The sequence below is a fragment of the Psittacula echo genome, assembly GCF_963264785.1.
Source record: "Psittacula echo genome assembly, chromosome: 6".
Classification (NCBI taxonomy): domain Eukaryota; kingdom Metazoa; phylum Chordata; class Aves; order Psittaciformes; family Psittacidae; genus Psittacula; species Psittacula echo.
The window spans coordinates 415895-431228 of NC_137743.1; the positions used below are offsets into that span (position 1 = coordinate 415895).

Here is a 15334-nt window from a genome sequence, read left to right on the forward strand (position 1 = left end):
AATCTGAGCTTCCAGTTACATGGATTTACTTCTAATGACTTGGCCCTGAGCAACAACCATGCTTCTGTGAGATGCTCAAGCACATCAGAGTCAAAGATAAAGTGGGAGAAGCATCTCAAGATTGTCCCAGAAGTTATGAAAACTGAAGCAGCAAAAATACATGAAGTACAAAGTTCTGCCCTTTCAGAAACACAGCCTACCCCAGATATGGATCTGGAGGGAGAAAACTGATCTGCACATGTTAAATGTACAGCTACAAGAGAAATATCAGTTGAGTTCTACCTTCAACAACACTGCTTCCGGACAATTTTTGCATTATAGTGGGGAATAAAACCCAATCAGGCTTTTCTCTCAGCAGCAGCAGGAAATACAGGATCTGCGGGAGGCAGCAAAATGTATTGAACTGAAAACCAGAGTGATGCCTCAACAACCTCCCTTTAGTAACAGTCGGGACACCAGCTGCCTGTGGCAAATATACAGACATGGAATTCCTGCTTTGCTCTATTTCCCATCAAGTGTGTTAATTTCAAGAAGCTGGATACAACTTTAAACTTAATCATTTCTACTGACTCTTGTTGCATGGAGATTTGCCCATAGGTGGCTGCACAGATTTGCAAAGAGGAAAAGTAAGATTTTTGTCTACAAACCTATGGAAGTCCTGCAGCTCCTGAGCCTACAAAGTCTACAGAAGCTTTTTGAGAGCTGAGAAGAAAAAAGCACCACATTTGTCCCTTGCTTTCTGCCACTTCCCTTCTGTTGATCACTCCTTGATGATTCCAGAATTCAGACATTACTGGTCACAAAGGTGATGTCTTCACTCCTTAGAACAATCCCTGTTCTAATGATGAGCTCTCTCAGTATCTCCTGTGGACGCTGCTGCTGGGGCAGGGGCTGGGCGAGCCTGAGCAGTGGCTCCTTGCTCCATGCCTGAGGCCAGCCAGGATGGATCTTGGCTTGAGATTTGGCTTCAATTTGGGACAAACCATCCAGGGCTCCCACCCCTCCCCTGCCCAGCCCAGCTCCCAGCCACAACAGGGAAGCTGCAACATGGATCAAAACTGAAGGCAGCCAGGCAGCGATAAACAGATCCTCTCAGAATGACATCCCATTAACTGCTTATTTAGCAACTTAACTCATTTCCTACTCATTCTGAACATACCAACAAAACCCACTGAGTAACAGTAAGAACTGTTGCTTTTATAAAGCAGGACAACAAAACAAGCAAACCAGGATTTACAGGAGACTTCTAACGTGGAGTTACAGAGACAGCACAGAATTGACTGGTTTGGAGTTTTTCTATCACTCTACAAAACAGCTGAAATCGGAACACGATTTTGAAAGACCAGATTTAAACTATGAATACCACAAGATCTTGGGGACTGCAAAATTAACATTTTCTGGTAGGTACAGGTACGCAATAAGCAAGTCCTGTGTTGGGCACAAGCAGACGTGAGCAGGGCTGCGTATCTGTGTTCAGAACACAGAATGTGGCCTTACTCAGTAAGTAACAGGCAATTTTATGTTACGAGCCCCACTCTACACACTCCTCACTTCTCTGTTTTATTTCTACCGGTTGGAAGATGTCCTGGGGTCCGTCTATGTTTTAAGAATGGCAGAAGTCAGTTAGTTCTGGAAAGCCCCTGAACACAAACAAAGCTCACTTCAGCCCCTACTTGCAGACAGGAGCTAAATGATGAGGGACACGAGATCCCAAAGAATTCAAACCTGGACTTGAGGGACTGCACCCGAGCACAGGGTTCTGCACTGAGAGCCTCAACCAGTTTCAGACGGCATCGGTGTTAAACACAACCATAAGATTTTTATTGAGCACGTTTTGAGCTTTTCAGTTCAAGCACAGTGCAAAGCTGTGACTAAGGGTGGCATCAGCCACTGGTGATAATGCACATTGGCTGCAGCTTTTTAAGGGAGAAAGAACTGCTACTGATCAGAATATGTGAAGTTATTTATACTTGAGGAACCCGGGGGGAGAAAATAAAGCACACCCTTGCTTTTGTTTTCAAACACCACTGCAAGTGGTAGAAGTTCTCCCATTTGCTACATGACTAAATGGAAACATTGTGAGGTTGAACAGGAAAACCACCAGTACGTCAGAGGGGAGCTGACAAGAGGGCTCCAGGCTGCCAGCACCCTGCTCCTTGAGGCTGGGTTTGAGCAATCAGATCAAATACTGAAGAACTGGAGCCCAAACTGAGCAGCGACAGCAGCCCTGGACCAGCAGCCTGCGGGGGCTCCTTACAGCACAGGGACCCGAGGCCATGACCCAACTCTCCTATGAGTCCCGGCCCCCTCCCAGGGCAGCACCCGAAGCCAAGGCCCATTACCAGGAGGAGCAGTGATTCCGCTCCTGAGAGGGGATGAGCGGTTACTGGATTTTGCTTCCTGGGCTCCCAGTCCTGACGCCCTGGGACACTGCCTGTGGCAAGCGCCAAGCGCACAGAGCTGGACTTCACAGCAATACACCACCATCAGAAAGCCAACTAATGCGGACTCATACTGAAGCAGCAGGAATTGGTGAACAGGAGTGCAAACCCAGATGGCCCTAGCTCTTATGCTTGGAGATGTAGTGGGGATCACTGGACCGTTCCCTGTCCTATGGCCCTGCAAGATGAGTTACAGCAGAAAGCCAACAACATGCTTGCTCTGCCTCCACTACCCAGCCTGGGATGAGATGGGCAACAGTACTGACATGTCTTCATGACAGCTTTGAGACGCTCAGATAACAGATATGTGCAGACAGCATCATTGTACTGATCCATACCTCCCATTGGAGGAGATACAAACACTCACAGGAGACTCAGAGCTCCTAGAAAATTCAGCATCTCAAACCTACATGAAACAAATCTACAGCACCTACATTCTGACGGTATACCAGGAACACATTCTGAACCACAAGCAATGATTAAACTAGAAGTTGCTAACAGCACTCCCAGTGCCATATTGAGCTATTATGGTATTTACTAACTCACATATTTGTGAAAAGCAGGAGCAGCCTGCAAACAGATTCTTGTGGAGGAACAGTGCTTTGGGGTTGGTTTTGTTTTTAAAGGGGCTTTCTTTTCCTCCTGTTTTGGATCCCAGCAGTCACTACCTGGCAACCACAGCAGATGTTTTCTATGGAGCTGCTGCACAATGTCACCAAGTACATCAAGAACACCAGCTCAGGATGAAAAGCCACCATCCGTCCCACCAGCGGCCTGGACAACCCACACCTGATTCCTTGTGGACAACGCTGAGCACAGCTCCACACCCTGCCCACGTAACCCCTCCCAACAGCAGCTGTGTTTTAACTGAGCTGGCATAGGCCAGCGTTCAAACAAAGAGAAGTGAATTGAGGTCAGTAACCAGAGGTTCACCTCATTTCACAGCCTGGCTGCCTGCACAGCTCTTTAAATTGATCAGCCACAGAGAACAAGGTCTCGGAGGGAGGCAGTTACAGAAATAACTCCAGAGCTAAGCCAGGCACAATGAGGTGAATCGAGTCACCCAGAGCTGTAGGACCTTTCCTCCTTCCAGCCTCCTCATCTGAGCAGTACAACACAGACACCAGAGCAGCACAGTCAGGAGCACTCAAAGGGTGAGGGATGTCTGCATGGGACCAAGGAGCGCTGTCCATTGTCCTGCCCCGGGCATGGCAGCAGGGAACAGGGCACTGGCCATGGGCCGGCAGCTCAGGGCCCAGCTCTGAGGGGCCAGTTTCAAATAAGTTGCTTCTGTCAAGGGTTGCTCTATCGCAGGTGAGAAGCGAGGGGCCAATGGATCATTGCAGTTCACAACCCAGGCTTTCTGAAGCGGTGACAGCAGGAGGCAGGAGCCCAGTGAAATCTTGAGTGGTGCAGAATGAAGCTTCCTTGCCTGCAGATTGATTCCTTCTAGGATCCTACGGACCACAGGAAGGTTTGAAGAAGTGGTGACAGAAGCAGAGCTCAGAGCAGCAGGAGCAGCACTGGGAGATGCCAGTCATAGAATCATAGAATAGTTAGGGTTGGAAAGGACCTTAAGATCATCCAGTTCCAACCCCCCTGCCATGGGCAGGGACACCCCACACTAAACCATGGCACCCAAGGCCTCATCCAACCTGGCCTTGAACACCGCCAAGGATGGAGCATTCACAACCTCCCTGGGCAACCCATTCCAGTGCCTCACCACCCTCACAGTAAAGAATTTCTTCCTTAGATCCAATCTAAACTTCCCCTGTTTAAGTTTGAACCCGTTACCCCTTGTCCTGTCACTACAGTCCCTGATGAATAGTCCCTCCCCAGCACCCTTGTAGGCCCCCTTCAGATACTGGAAGGCTGCTATGAGGTCTCCACGCAGCCTTCTCTTCTCCAGGCTGAACAGCCCCAACTTTCTCAGCCTCTCTTCATACAGGAGGTGCTCCAGTCCCCTGATCATCCTCGTGGCCTCCTCTGGACTTGTTCCAACAGTTCCATGTCCTTTTTATGTTGAGGACACCAGAACTGCACACAATACTCCAAGTGAGGTCTCACGAGAGCAGAGTAGAGGGGCAGGATCACCTCCTTCGACCTGCTGGTCACGCTCCTTGGTGTTAATGAAGTCGCTGGGGCTGCCAATAGACTCCTCTGCACAGGGCTGGGGTTCTGCTAAGCCCCTGCGGTCACTGTGACCCCCGTCACCCACAGCTCAGGGTGACCATCACCTTCTGGCTCTGCAGGACCCAACCTTGCCATGCTCCCGGCTGCTGTGCCCTCCTCCTCCTCCTGCTCCTCCCATGGTGCCTCCTCAGCACAACCACATCCTTCTGTTTTTACCACTCTGGTCAAACCCTGTAACCCAGCCCCCTGCCTCAAGCTCCTCCTCAGCAACCTCCCAATAAATGAGATCACTTTAAGTTATGAAGGACTGGAGATAACAACCAAGTGGAACAATAACTCATCTTCCTCTTATTTTTCCATCTAAGAATAGACACATTATATTTCATGTCTTCCAGACTCTTTGGCCTTCTTCCCATCCTTTCTCTCCACGCTCTGTCCTTCATTAAATTATCTCATTCTTTTTGTAATGTAACTGGAATTAATCTTTTCCTTGTCCTCGTCAATGCTAAATCCTTTCATGAGCATTCACCAATGAACCAGTTTCTGCCCATTCACATTCTCCTGAGCACCAAGGGCTTCTTCCTTCACCACCTTGCCCTCACACCCAGGTCCCCTGCGCACATCCCTGTGCTGGGGGGCACTGTGCCTGTTCGGTGCAGCTTTGTTAGAACTCTTTGCTGTAAATGAGACATGAGCTGAGCAGACGGGCACGGGGCAGCTCATACACACAGAACCTTGGGAAATTCTGCGGGCTGAGGTCAGCACAGATCAGAACCACAGACTCGCAGGATGGTTTGTGTCGGAACTGGATGAGCTTTAAGGTTCCTTCCAACCCCTGCCACGGGCAGGGACACCTTCCACTAGAGCAGGGTGCTCCAAGCCCCTGTGTCCAACCTGGCCTTGAACAATGCCAGGGATGGGGCAGCCACAGCTTCTCTGGGCACCCTGCCCCAGCGCCTCAGCACACTCACAAGGAAGAGCTTTGCCCAGAAAAAGTCCAGAGGAGGCAATGGAGCTGCTGCGAGGGCTGGAGCAGCTCTGCTCTGGAGCCAGGCTGAGAGAGCTGGGCTGGGGCAGCCTGGAGAAGAGAAGGCTCCTGAAGGGGAGACCTTAGAGCAGCTCCAGTGCCTAAAGGGGCTGCAGGAAACCTGGAGAGGGGCTTTGGACAAGGGCCTGTAGGGACAGGCCAAGGGGAATGGCTTTAACCTGCCAGAGGGGAGACTGAGATGAGCTCTCAGGAACTATCCCAGGGCCTTGGGGAGCACAGGTCTGGTTTCACTCTACCATCACATCCAAAAGCACACACCTTGACTCGACAGAGCCACAAATAGACACCCTCCTCCTGAAACAAGGACAACTTGTTTCCAGACTGCAGAGCCACGTGGGGTCCATGTTAAAATAACAGGACACGCGTCCCGCTGCTCCCTGCAATTAAAAGTCATTTTCCTGGAATTCCAAATCCCACTAAAACCATCTCTTTTCATGCCGAGTTTCCATATGAAGTCTATTTATGTCACGCTGGTTACTGCACTGGTCAGGCTTATAAGGAAACATAGTTGTCCTGTGAACACATGGCTGCCACATGAGTCAGTAATATCCCCAAAACAAGTGGCTTTTCAAACTGAACACACAAACAGCCTCTTCTCCCCAGTGTTTCCATTCCCTACCAAATTACACCCAACAGCCAAGAGAAAGCTTTAAGCCTGTTGCAAAAATATGTTCAGAGAGGGAAGAAACCTTTGCAAAAAAGGAAAAACTCATATTTAGGGTAAGAGGCCTTCAGTCCGGAGGAACAAAGAAAAGAACAAAATGAAACCAAATTAACAGCCTAGAAAATTTCTCTTTAGTTTTGTTCAGAGGGAAATGGACCAAAGTGGATGAATTATAGAGAGCCCATTCTATTTGGTGAGCTGTATTTTTAGCAAAGAATAGGCTCATTTTCTAAGCTAAAAGATTCTTGACTCGCTTCAGGAACACTCCCTGGGCTCCACAGGGGACACCGAGGGGCCCTGGTGCCGGGCTTTGCACACCCACTTGGGCTGTGGGTACAACCAGACAACGTTTCTGTATGCCTGACTCCGAGCAAGAGCCCCAAGAGGGACCCCCCAGCCCCAGGGGTTTCTTGGTGCTGCAGAGCAACACGTGGGCCCTGCTGAAGCCCGCTGAAGCCCACTGCATCCCCAGACAGTACCCATAGCCCTGTTAATCTGCTCCCTTCAGTCTACACCCAGAAGGGCTATGAAATAGAGGCTGTTTCCCTGTCTCTGCTACACTTGGTTTTCTACTTATTACTCAGCTCCAGCAGAAACAGCAGCAGGAAAGCCCAGAGCCTCGGCTTCTGCCAAACACCATCACAAGCTGACAGAAACCCACGAAGCATCAACCACCCGTTCCAGAGGTCCGTATTTCCAGAAAGCTGAAGGTACCTGCAAACCACCCTGTGCACCTGAGAACTCAGCACCTCCGGAGCAACAGCAACCACCTGCACTGGGACTGTGAGAGGCACCAAGAAACAGCCCTTCCCAGGCACGGATGGGGCAGCCAAAACCCAGGAGTGCATTCCTCAACACAGGAAATGCAGCCTGAAACAACTCACAGCAAAGGGTAACCTGTTACAGAGCAAATTAACTGTCCTGGCTGCATCACAGGGAAACAGCAGGAGTGAGGTAATAGAACTGTATGAAGCAATGATCAAGTGCCTGCCTCTTCAAAGGAGCTGGATGTAAAACCATATGTACTACAAACAGTTAACACCAAGACCAGAATCAGTCTCACCTCTAACAACACAAGATGGGGAAGGGGAAATAGCCGCCTGCCTTTAACTCCTAAAAAGTACCAGCAGCGTGTGCTGGCAGGGCTCCTGTCTGGACAAGAGCCTCCGAAGCCCTGAAGATCCCAGTGACTGAACCCAGCCTGCTATGAGAAGAACGTAAAGCAAACAAATCAAACAGAACCCTACACAAGTGCTGACAAACTCTGACTTCTGAACAGCCAAGTCAGCAACGTGAGCCCCGGGATGCCAGGGGAGGTTGTGGGCACTCTTGTGCAGGGCATGGGCCAATACACCCACAAGCAGAGAGGGCAGTGACTGCAGGCAATCTGTCATTCGTAACAACAGCTAAATCTCAGGAAAAGGCTCATGAATCATGTACAACACACAGGTTTGTAACACAGCATTTGTAACTCCCAAAGATGAACAAAGATGAAAACTGCACCCACTGTATCACAGCAACACAGCTTCAGAGCAGGCATAGCACAAGGTCAGCATAACCCAGAACAGCCCTTCTGGCCAGCCTGCCCCTCACTCAGCTTGTGGCTCACCATCACTGCCATCAACGCTCCTTAAAGTCACACAAATTAGGAGAAGCCCATGACCTGGATATGCTATTACATAGCATGACTCCCGTTCAACAACTCATTTCAAACATGTTGAGTGTTAATATCTTAGAATCAGAGAATCCCAGACTTGTTTGTGTTGGAAGGGGCTCTAAAGCTCATCCAGTTCCAACCTCTGCCATGGGCAGTGACATCTTCAACTAGAGCAGGTTGCTTCAAGCCCCAACCAACCTGGCCTTGAACACTGCCAGGGATGAGGGTGTTTTGTGTGTGCCAAGTCTATTGTTGGTTTAGCTAACCCAGTGCCAGGGAACAGGAGAAAAAGACTTCTCTCAACACTAATGAAGCTGAGCTCTCCAATATAAGATTCCCACGCTTCAATGAATTGAAGGTACACATTCTTTCATAGCTATTTTTAGTAAACTAACAGGTTCTTAAGGATTACATTACACTGAGACAGAGCAATGAGACTTGCAGACTTCCAGAACTGTTTGTGTAGAAAATAATACAGTAAATCTGACGGCAACAAGACCAGGGTTACACATAACCCTGACTAAAGAGAGCCATGAATCCCAACTATCCTGACCCTCGCGAGCTTCCAGCCTGCTCCAAATGTAACCTCTATCATCTTATTTGAAGATTAAAGGCTCCGGGTATTTGAATAACCAGCACGTTAAGAGTATTAACAGCAAGAGTTAATCCAACACCCAGTATTAACAGCACCACAAAATCTATAATTGCTAGCAAATAGCGGGGATTAACCACATTAATACACTCAAATTTCCTGTGACTTGTGTCCCCAGTTTGGAAAGGCAGGAGGAAAACAGGCATTATGCTGAAAGAGAGAATAAAATTAATCTGTTCCTGCACACAAATAGACAGAATAGAGCTCTGGCAATAGTCACCACCACCACCACGGTCTGTCTTGTGGGGTTCCTTTGTTTGTTTGCTTTAAATTAATCTTTAAACCCTCCTCCTGGGTTGACTATGGGGATAATTCCTTGTTGTCTGTAACAACAAGGTACATGGTCTGAAAACACTTGTTTTTGGGTGCAGTTCCAGAATTGAAATCCACACCACACTTGGGTGCCCTCCTCCCGGACACCACAAGGAAAACCTGGGAGCTGATGAACTTTGAAAAATTACCTGAACAAGAATCCCTCCACACCCACCAACAGTGAAACCGAAACGTGTTTGCTCATCCCAGCCTTTTGAGGGTGTTTCCTGCAAAGCCCAGTTCCAGACAGGAGCGACGCTGTCCTGAATCATTTCTCCCATGGCAGCAGATGGGCACAGACTCGCCACACAATCAAGTTGTGAGCAACTGATGGGTCATCATGGAGTGGACCCTGGATCTGCTCACTGCAAGAAGCCTCTACTGACCTTCAAGGAGCAAAGCAAGCAGAGATCTGCCCAGCAAGGTAAGCAAGAGAACTTACACACGAATTGATGGAAGACAGAACATCCCTGTCAGCCACCTGATAAAGTCACCTGTCAGTCAGCCCGATAAAGAATTTGGCTCTCTGAGCCAAGTGAGAGTGAGACGTGTTGAGAGTTGTGTATCTGCCCTGTAGCTGTTGCTGCTAGCACATCATTTGAGTTTTCCTATATCCAAGTTGACACGGACACAGTTAAAAACTCAGTCAGTTTCCAGTTGCAGAACTCATGAGGCCTCAGTCACAGCAGTGAAAGCAGTCACGAAAGCCGACATTCAGAACAGTTCTTCCTGCAGGCTGGGCTTTATGGAGGTGTGAAAATACCCGACATGTGCAGTTAATCCTGTTGGCTGTGGCAGGGGCAGCCCTTTTCACACATACTCCAGGAGTAACTGCAGAGTACAAGGCTGGGATAAAACACTGTCTTAAATGAATAAGGTAGAATGTGTTCTGGGGGCGGGGGGGGTGGACAGTAGATGCTCACTTTGTAAACAGGCACTTTCGTGAGCTAAAGCTCAGGAGCTAAAGTGCATGAGCTCCAAGCACTGGTGTACAGCAGCACCTGTCAACTGCTCTGAGCAATACATGCTCTTTCCTCAAGAAGAAACTCACATTTATGAGCTAAACCTTTTGACCAGGCACTGCCTTGCCAGGGATGAAAGTACAAGGTTTTCCTAGAACCAATTCCAGGACTAACACACCCGTGAGGTGGAGGCTGTCAGAGTGCTGGCTCCAACACACCCTATGAGATCAGCAGTGCCATCTTCCAAGCCAAAATACCATAGCCCTAAGAGTGGCTGTCAACTGGCTGCCAAGTGAGGCATGGGGATGCCAAGACACTCTTCATGACACTAAAAGAAACCTGTAGTGACCTAATGTAAGTATCTGAGAGCAGAGGAGACCATGCAAAAGCTGTTTACATCCTGTTCCAGCAGTAAAGCACTGAGGGAGATACCAGAAATTCATTTCAACTTGCTCTAGAGCGGGGTTTCAGTTTCTTCTCCTTTCCACGTATGTTTCCTTAACAAGTACATCTTTGATCCATGGCCCAACAATCCACACAGGTGATTCGCAGCTTTCTGCAGAGCCACCACACGGAAAAGCCAACCTTGCCTTGGTGATGTCTGAGGGAGCTCAGCAGAGGAGCCTCCCCTGGCCCCTGCACAGCATCAGCTGCTCCCAGGCAAGGACCTGCAGCAGCATTGTCAGTGTGAGCTGCACTGGATGTGGTCCCGCACCATGAGCGGTGCCTGGCTCACACTGAGCTGCCTGAGCAGGGATTATGGAATCCCAGCCAGAAAACCCCAAACAACTTCCCTGCAGAAAGGAAAGCTTTCATTAGCTTTGAAGGAGAAAAGTAAAGGACAACCCACACTGCTCTCAGCCAGCCAGCTGCAAAGAAACACATCCATTAGTCTCTACACAACATTAACATGAGCATCATCAGGAATTCTACCTTCATAAGAAGTTTAGAGTCCTAAAAAAATAAGCTAAAGGGCAGACATTAATTATGAAGCTGACTGTTATACACAACATCACAATACGTGGTCTCTGATGCCATTCAGGGGGTGCTGTGGAGCCGGGCAGGTCAGGAATCCGCAGAGTCCCTGCAGCCAAGCTCTAAGAGGAATTCCACCTCCTTGAGCACAAGCCCAGCCCCAAGGATCACCTACACAGAGTGCCCTGCAGAAACAGAACAGGGGCTGCTCCTCCAGCAATGTTTGTCTCAAGAACTTGTCAGAAGAGACACAGAACAAATGCTCTTAATACAACCGTGGAGAGTTCAGGTTAAACGGCATGGTACTGCGCTTCAGTCTGGTTTTAAGGCTTTCAGTTTACTGAGATGGGCCAGCACATGAATCAGGGAAGCAGGAACACTGTGTACAGAACGCGTTACCGGGATAGTCCATGTTTTAATCACGCTCCCCAGATCAGGCCATGACGCAAGAGGCGGCAGCTGGGAATGCCGCGGCCCCGCTCCGAGCAGCGAGCAGTGATGAGCACACGACAGAGGCTGCCCCTCGGCACTAGTGCACAGCACAGCCCCGGCACACCCCACCGCACCGGGAGCTCAGTCACACACGTGAGCATGCTCCTGCCCTCGCACTGGTGAACTGGCAGCTGGCAGTGCCCTTGTGCACTGCTGAACAGAGCAATAGGTCTGCGCTGAAGAGCTCACATTTGGGTTTTGTCTTCATAACCTCTAAGGGAGCAACCAGAGCTCAGAAAACCCCAACTAAAACTTGGACGTAGTTAGTGCAGCACCTGCTCCATCATCCCAGCACACGGAACAGCATGAGTGTAAGGAGACCTTAGAGCAGCTGCAGTGCCTGAAGGGGCTCCAGGAAACCTGGAGAGGGGCTTTGGACAAGGGCCTGTAGGGACAGGAAAAGGGGAATGGCTTTAACCTGCCAGAGGGGAGACTGAGATGAGCTCTTAGGCAGAAGCTCTTCCCTGTGAGGGTGCTGAGGCGCTGGCCCAGGGTGCCCAGAGAGGCTGTGGCTGCCCCATCCCTGGCAGTGTTCAAGGCCAGGCTGGACACAGGGGGTTGGAGCAAGCTGCTCTAGTGGAAGGTGTCCCTGCCCGTGGCAGGGGCTTGGGACTGGATGAGCTTTAAGGTCCCTTCCAACCCAAATGAGTCAAATTCCATGAAACATACAATTCCCACATGCCTCCGACTCAGTAACTGGCAGCAGTCACCAGGAGGTACGTGCTCGTGGGAGACCCGGAGAGGGGAGATGCTTTTTGAGGGGATGCTCTTTGAGGAAACAGCAGAAGCGGGCTTTCCACTCGTGCATTACGGTGTGAACACCTCCATGCGCCAGCTGCGGGCTGTTTGTGGCTCTGCCTTTCCCCCAGCCCTGCCTCCTGCATCCCAGTACCACTGAGAGGGAAGGAATGGTACGTGCCAAGAGTGGCTTCATTCCCGCTGGACACCAGCAGCCCCGGGCAGAGCTCAGCGGGGCCGGCAGCTGCCTCCCCTCCTGCCCTGCTGGAGGAAGGAGGCTTTGATCCTGCTGCAAACCAAGAGCTTCCCTGTGGTTGTGACAGCCTTGGGCGCCGCAGGGCTCCTCACCCTCTACACAGCCACACAGCTGCAGTGCCTGCCCCCTCAGACTCACAGAACGCAGGGTTGGAAGGACTTTCAATATCATCCATGTTCGCCCACGCCAGGGCAGGCTCAGCCCTTCAGGACTCCATCCTGACAGACAGGCTATTTTTAGAGCCTCTAATACAGGGAAGGAAAACAGATCACATCCACCAGGGAACACGTCTGCTGCTCTCGGAGCTCCTCTTACCCACCAGGGCACTCTGTACCGACAAAGCTGAGTTCTGCTTCTCGGCAGAGGGACTGCACAGTGTTTTCCCCACTCCACATGGCACAAAGCAGTGTTAGGAGGGTGCTGCCCTCAGCACACGCACCCCACACCAGGGACTAAACCCACACAGTGAAGTTACTTTAGTTTTGGGCAAGTGTGTCCCAAAAATGTGTGTCTGAAATGGTTCTGTTCCCCCCTTCTGAGAGAAGGGCCGATGTGAGCTACAGCAACGTGTCGACAAGTACAGAGGAGGTGGTTACAGGGGAGAGATATTCCTGTATGCTGGTGCAGATTGTCCAGGGTTTTCATTTTGCCTTTTTCACCCTGAGTTCAAAGTAAACTCAGCTCATGTGGGTGAGTTTCCACAGGAAATCCTGCCCTTCGTTCACTCTTATCCCTACAGAGAACCATTTCCTTTCGCTTGAAAGGCAACTGCCTTGAGTCCTGTGCCACAGTGAATGCTCCGTAGCACTAAATATAGATTCTCAAGGAAGGAAACATCAGGCAGGCAACAAAAGCAAGGAACGTCAGCGTGCTCCGTGTCTGATGTGCAGGCTCTCTGCAGGCGCGCCCGGCACAGAGCACACGCTCGGTGAACACAGTGTGGAGTCATGAACAGCACGGAACGCTCCCCGGTTGGAGAAAAGCAGCCGTCACTTAAAGTAAGTCCTGAAGCAGCCCAAAGCAGAGCTCAGAAACACACCTTGTGAGCACCTCGCATGACCCCCTGCCTGCTCCTCCTCGCCTTAGGGCACTGACAAACTGCTGACACTTGAAGACCGCAGGCAGTGCAGCTCTGTAAGCCTGCACCTCTGCTAGTTTGGGAAGTGCCCCACACTGCACAGGACACCAGCATCAGTAACTGGTGTCCCCTTCTCTGCACATCTCCATCCCTTGTCATGTCACTTGTGAAAGTGAAACCTTGTCCATAGCAAACCATGCTCAACCCAAGCAGTTTATGTGACCAGCTCTATGGGTGACCCCACAGCATCGACGGTGCCACTGAACTTCAGTTCTGTCATTAAACTATCACACTGGCCCATGCCACACAGGACAGATGAGCGGAAGCTAAACTGGAAGCTTCTGCATCTGTGTAGTTATTTCCCATCAAATGCCTGGCTGGGAAAGGAGCTTGCCCCAAAGCTCACCGTGGAGCTCACCCACATACAGGTCCTGTGCTGGGGCTGCAGCTTCCCAGCAGGTACCATGGTCCGAGCGATGCTCTGGCTCCCGCTTCGCACATCGCCACTGCCTTCCCCAGAACACGCTCCTCCTTTCTAGCTGCAGAGACATCTCGTCTTGCACAAGCTTCAAGCCCATCCCTGCACAGATACCACTTACGCTCCCAGTCATCTGCTCCAAGATCCCCCAACAACAAAGAGAAAAGAGTGCGTTGCTCATGTAGAACACGTCTGCTTAGACTCAAATTGAAGATCGTCACTTTCACCCAAAGAAGTCCAATAAAAGTTATCTGCATACAATCAGAGCAAAGTGAAGCTCAATTTGTTCCCTGGTCCTCCCATATACAGTTAAAATCAGATACTTTCACTCAGTTGCAAACAGACAGGTCAGTGCAGGAGGCAATATTCCCACCATAGACCTCCTGTACAGCAGCAGTCTCACCACAACTGCTCCCACCCTGAACCTGCTGGGTCTGATGCCATGCTCCAAAGGCCACGCTCTCCTCCTGTCTTATAGGCAGTCATTGTATTTTCTTTTTTAAAATATTAAATATTGACACATATTTATCCAATTTCCATTTGTCTCCCATTAAACTCTTCAAGAACCATTACATTAAACTGGAGTTTAGCAGGACAAAGTACATCTCATAAACATCCATTTTTCCCCTCAGAATCGTTATGGATACAACAGACGTTACACCTTTGCTACAGCCACCACCAGAGGGAAGTACCAAAGCTTCCATCACTCTCAGGAGCACACACAGTCTCAGCGCCACCTGAATAAAGGTTTCATTTAACTCATTGTCAGCCAACTTTTCAAAGAGCGATGATCAAGCTGAGTGTTCATTTGCAGTGTGGACACATTCATCAACAAATTCAGTTATTTTCAGACAAGTGTGACAGCAGGTAATGGTCTGAAGGGTATTTAATACCTGCAGTGCTTGCAAAACCCTCCTGGCTGCAAAAGAGCTACTGAAACCCAAACCAGCATTCCACAAGAACTGCCGGTGCTGGATCACACCTACTGCGCTTCCACAGCTTTCTGACTCCATTTCCCTGAGTTTTCCATTCTTCAGGCAAGAAGCTTTTTGACTGCAACTGACCCAAGCCAGTGACAGGTGATAACACCAGGTAATGATGTGCTATTTGTTTCATTTCCAATCTAGCTCTGCAAAGCAAACGCTGGAAATGGAGCTAGAGCATTCCTGTTTCTCCAGCTGACCTCACACACGCTCTGCAGAACCAGGGTCCAAGTCACCTTTCCCAGAACTCACAGATGACAGGAAGGAGGACATCAGCCAACAAACAGAAATTAAACCCCATGTTCACAACATACCTGCTGGCATTAACTGACCAAGCTACAAGTGCTCTGTAACGTGTAACAGTCAGAAAGCAAACCATAGAATCCTATCATGGAATGGTTTGTGTTTGTCTGGCCACCACACGGTACAGGGCAGGCAGGGAGAAGGCTGTTTCAAGAAAGGAAA

At 49.9% G+C, this 15334-nt stretch overlaps 1 protein-coding gene across 1 annotated transcript in view; it reads right to left on the reverse strand.

The window, feature by feature from the left end:
- The window catches only part of INPP5A (inositol polyphosphate-5-phosphatase A), a gene marked incomplete at its 5' end in the record, with an annotated part of 219221 nt that overhangs the window by 169211 nt on the left and 34676 nt on the right, over nt 1–15334 (reverse strand). The gene's annotated exons all lie outside the window — the stretch shown is intronic.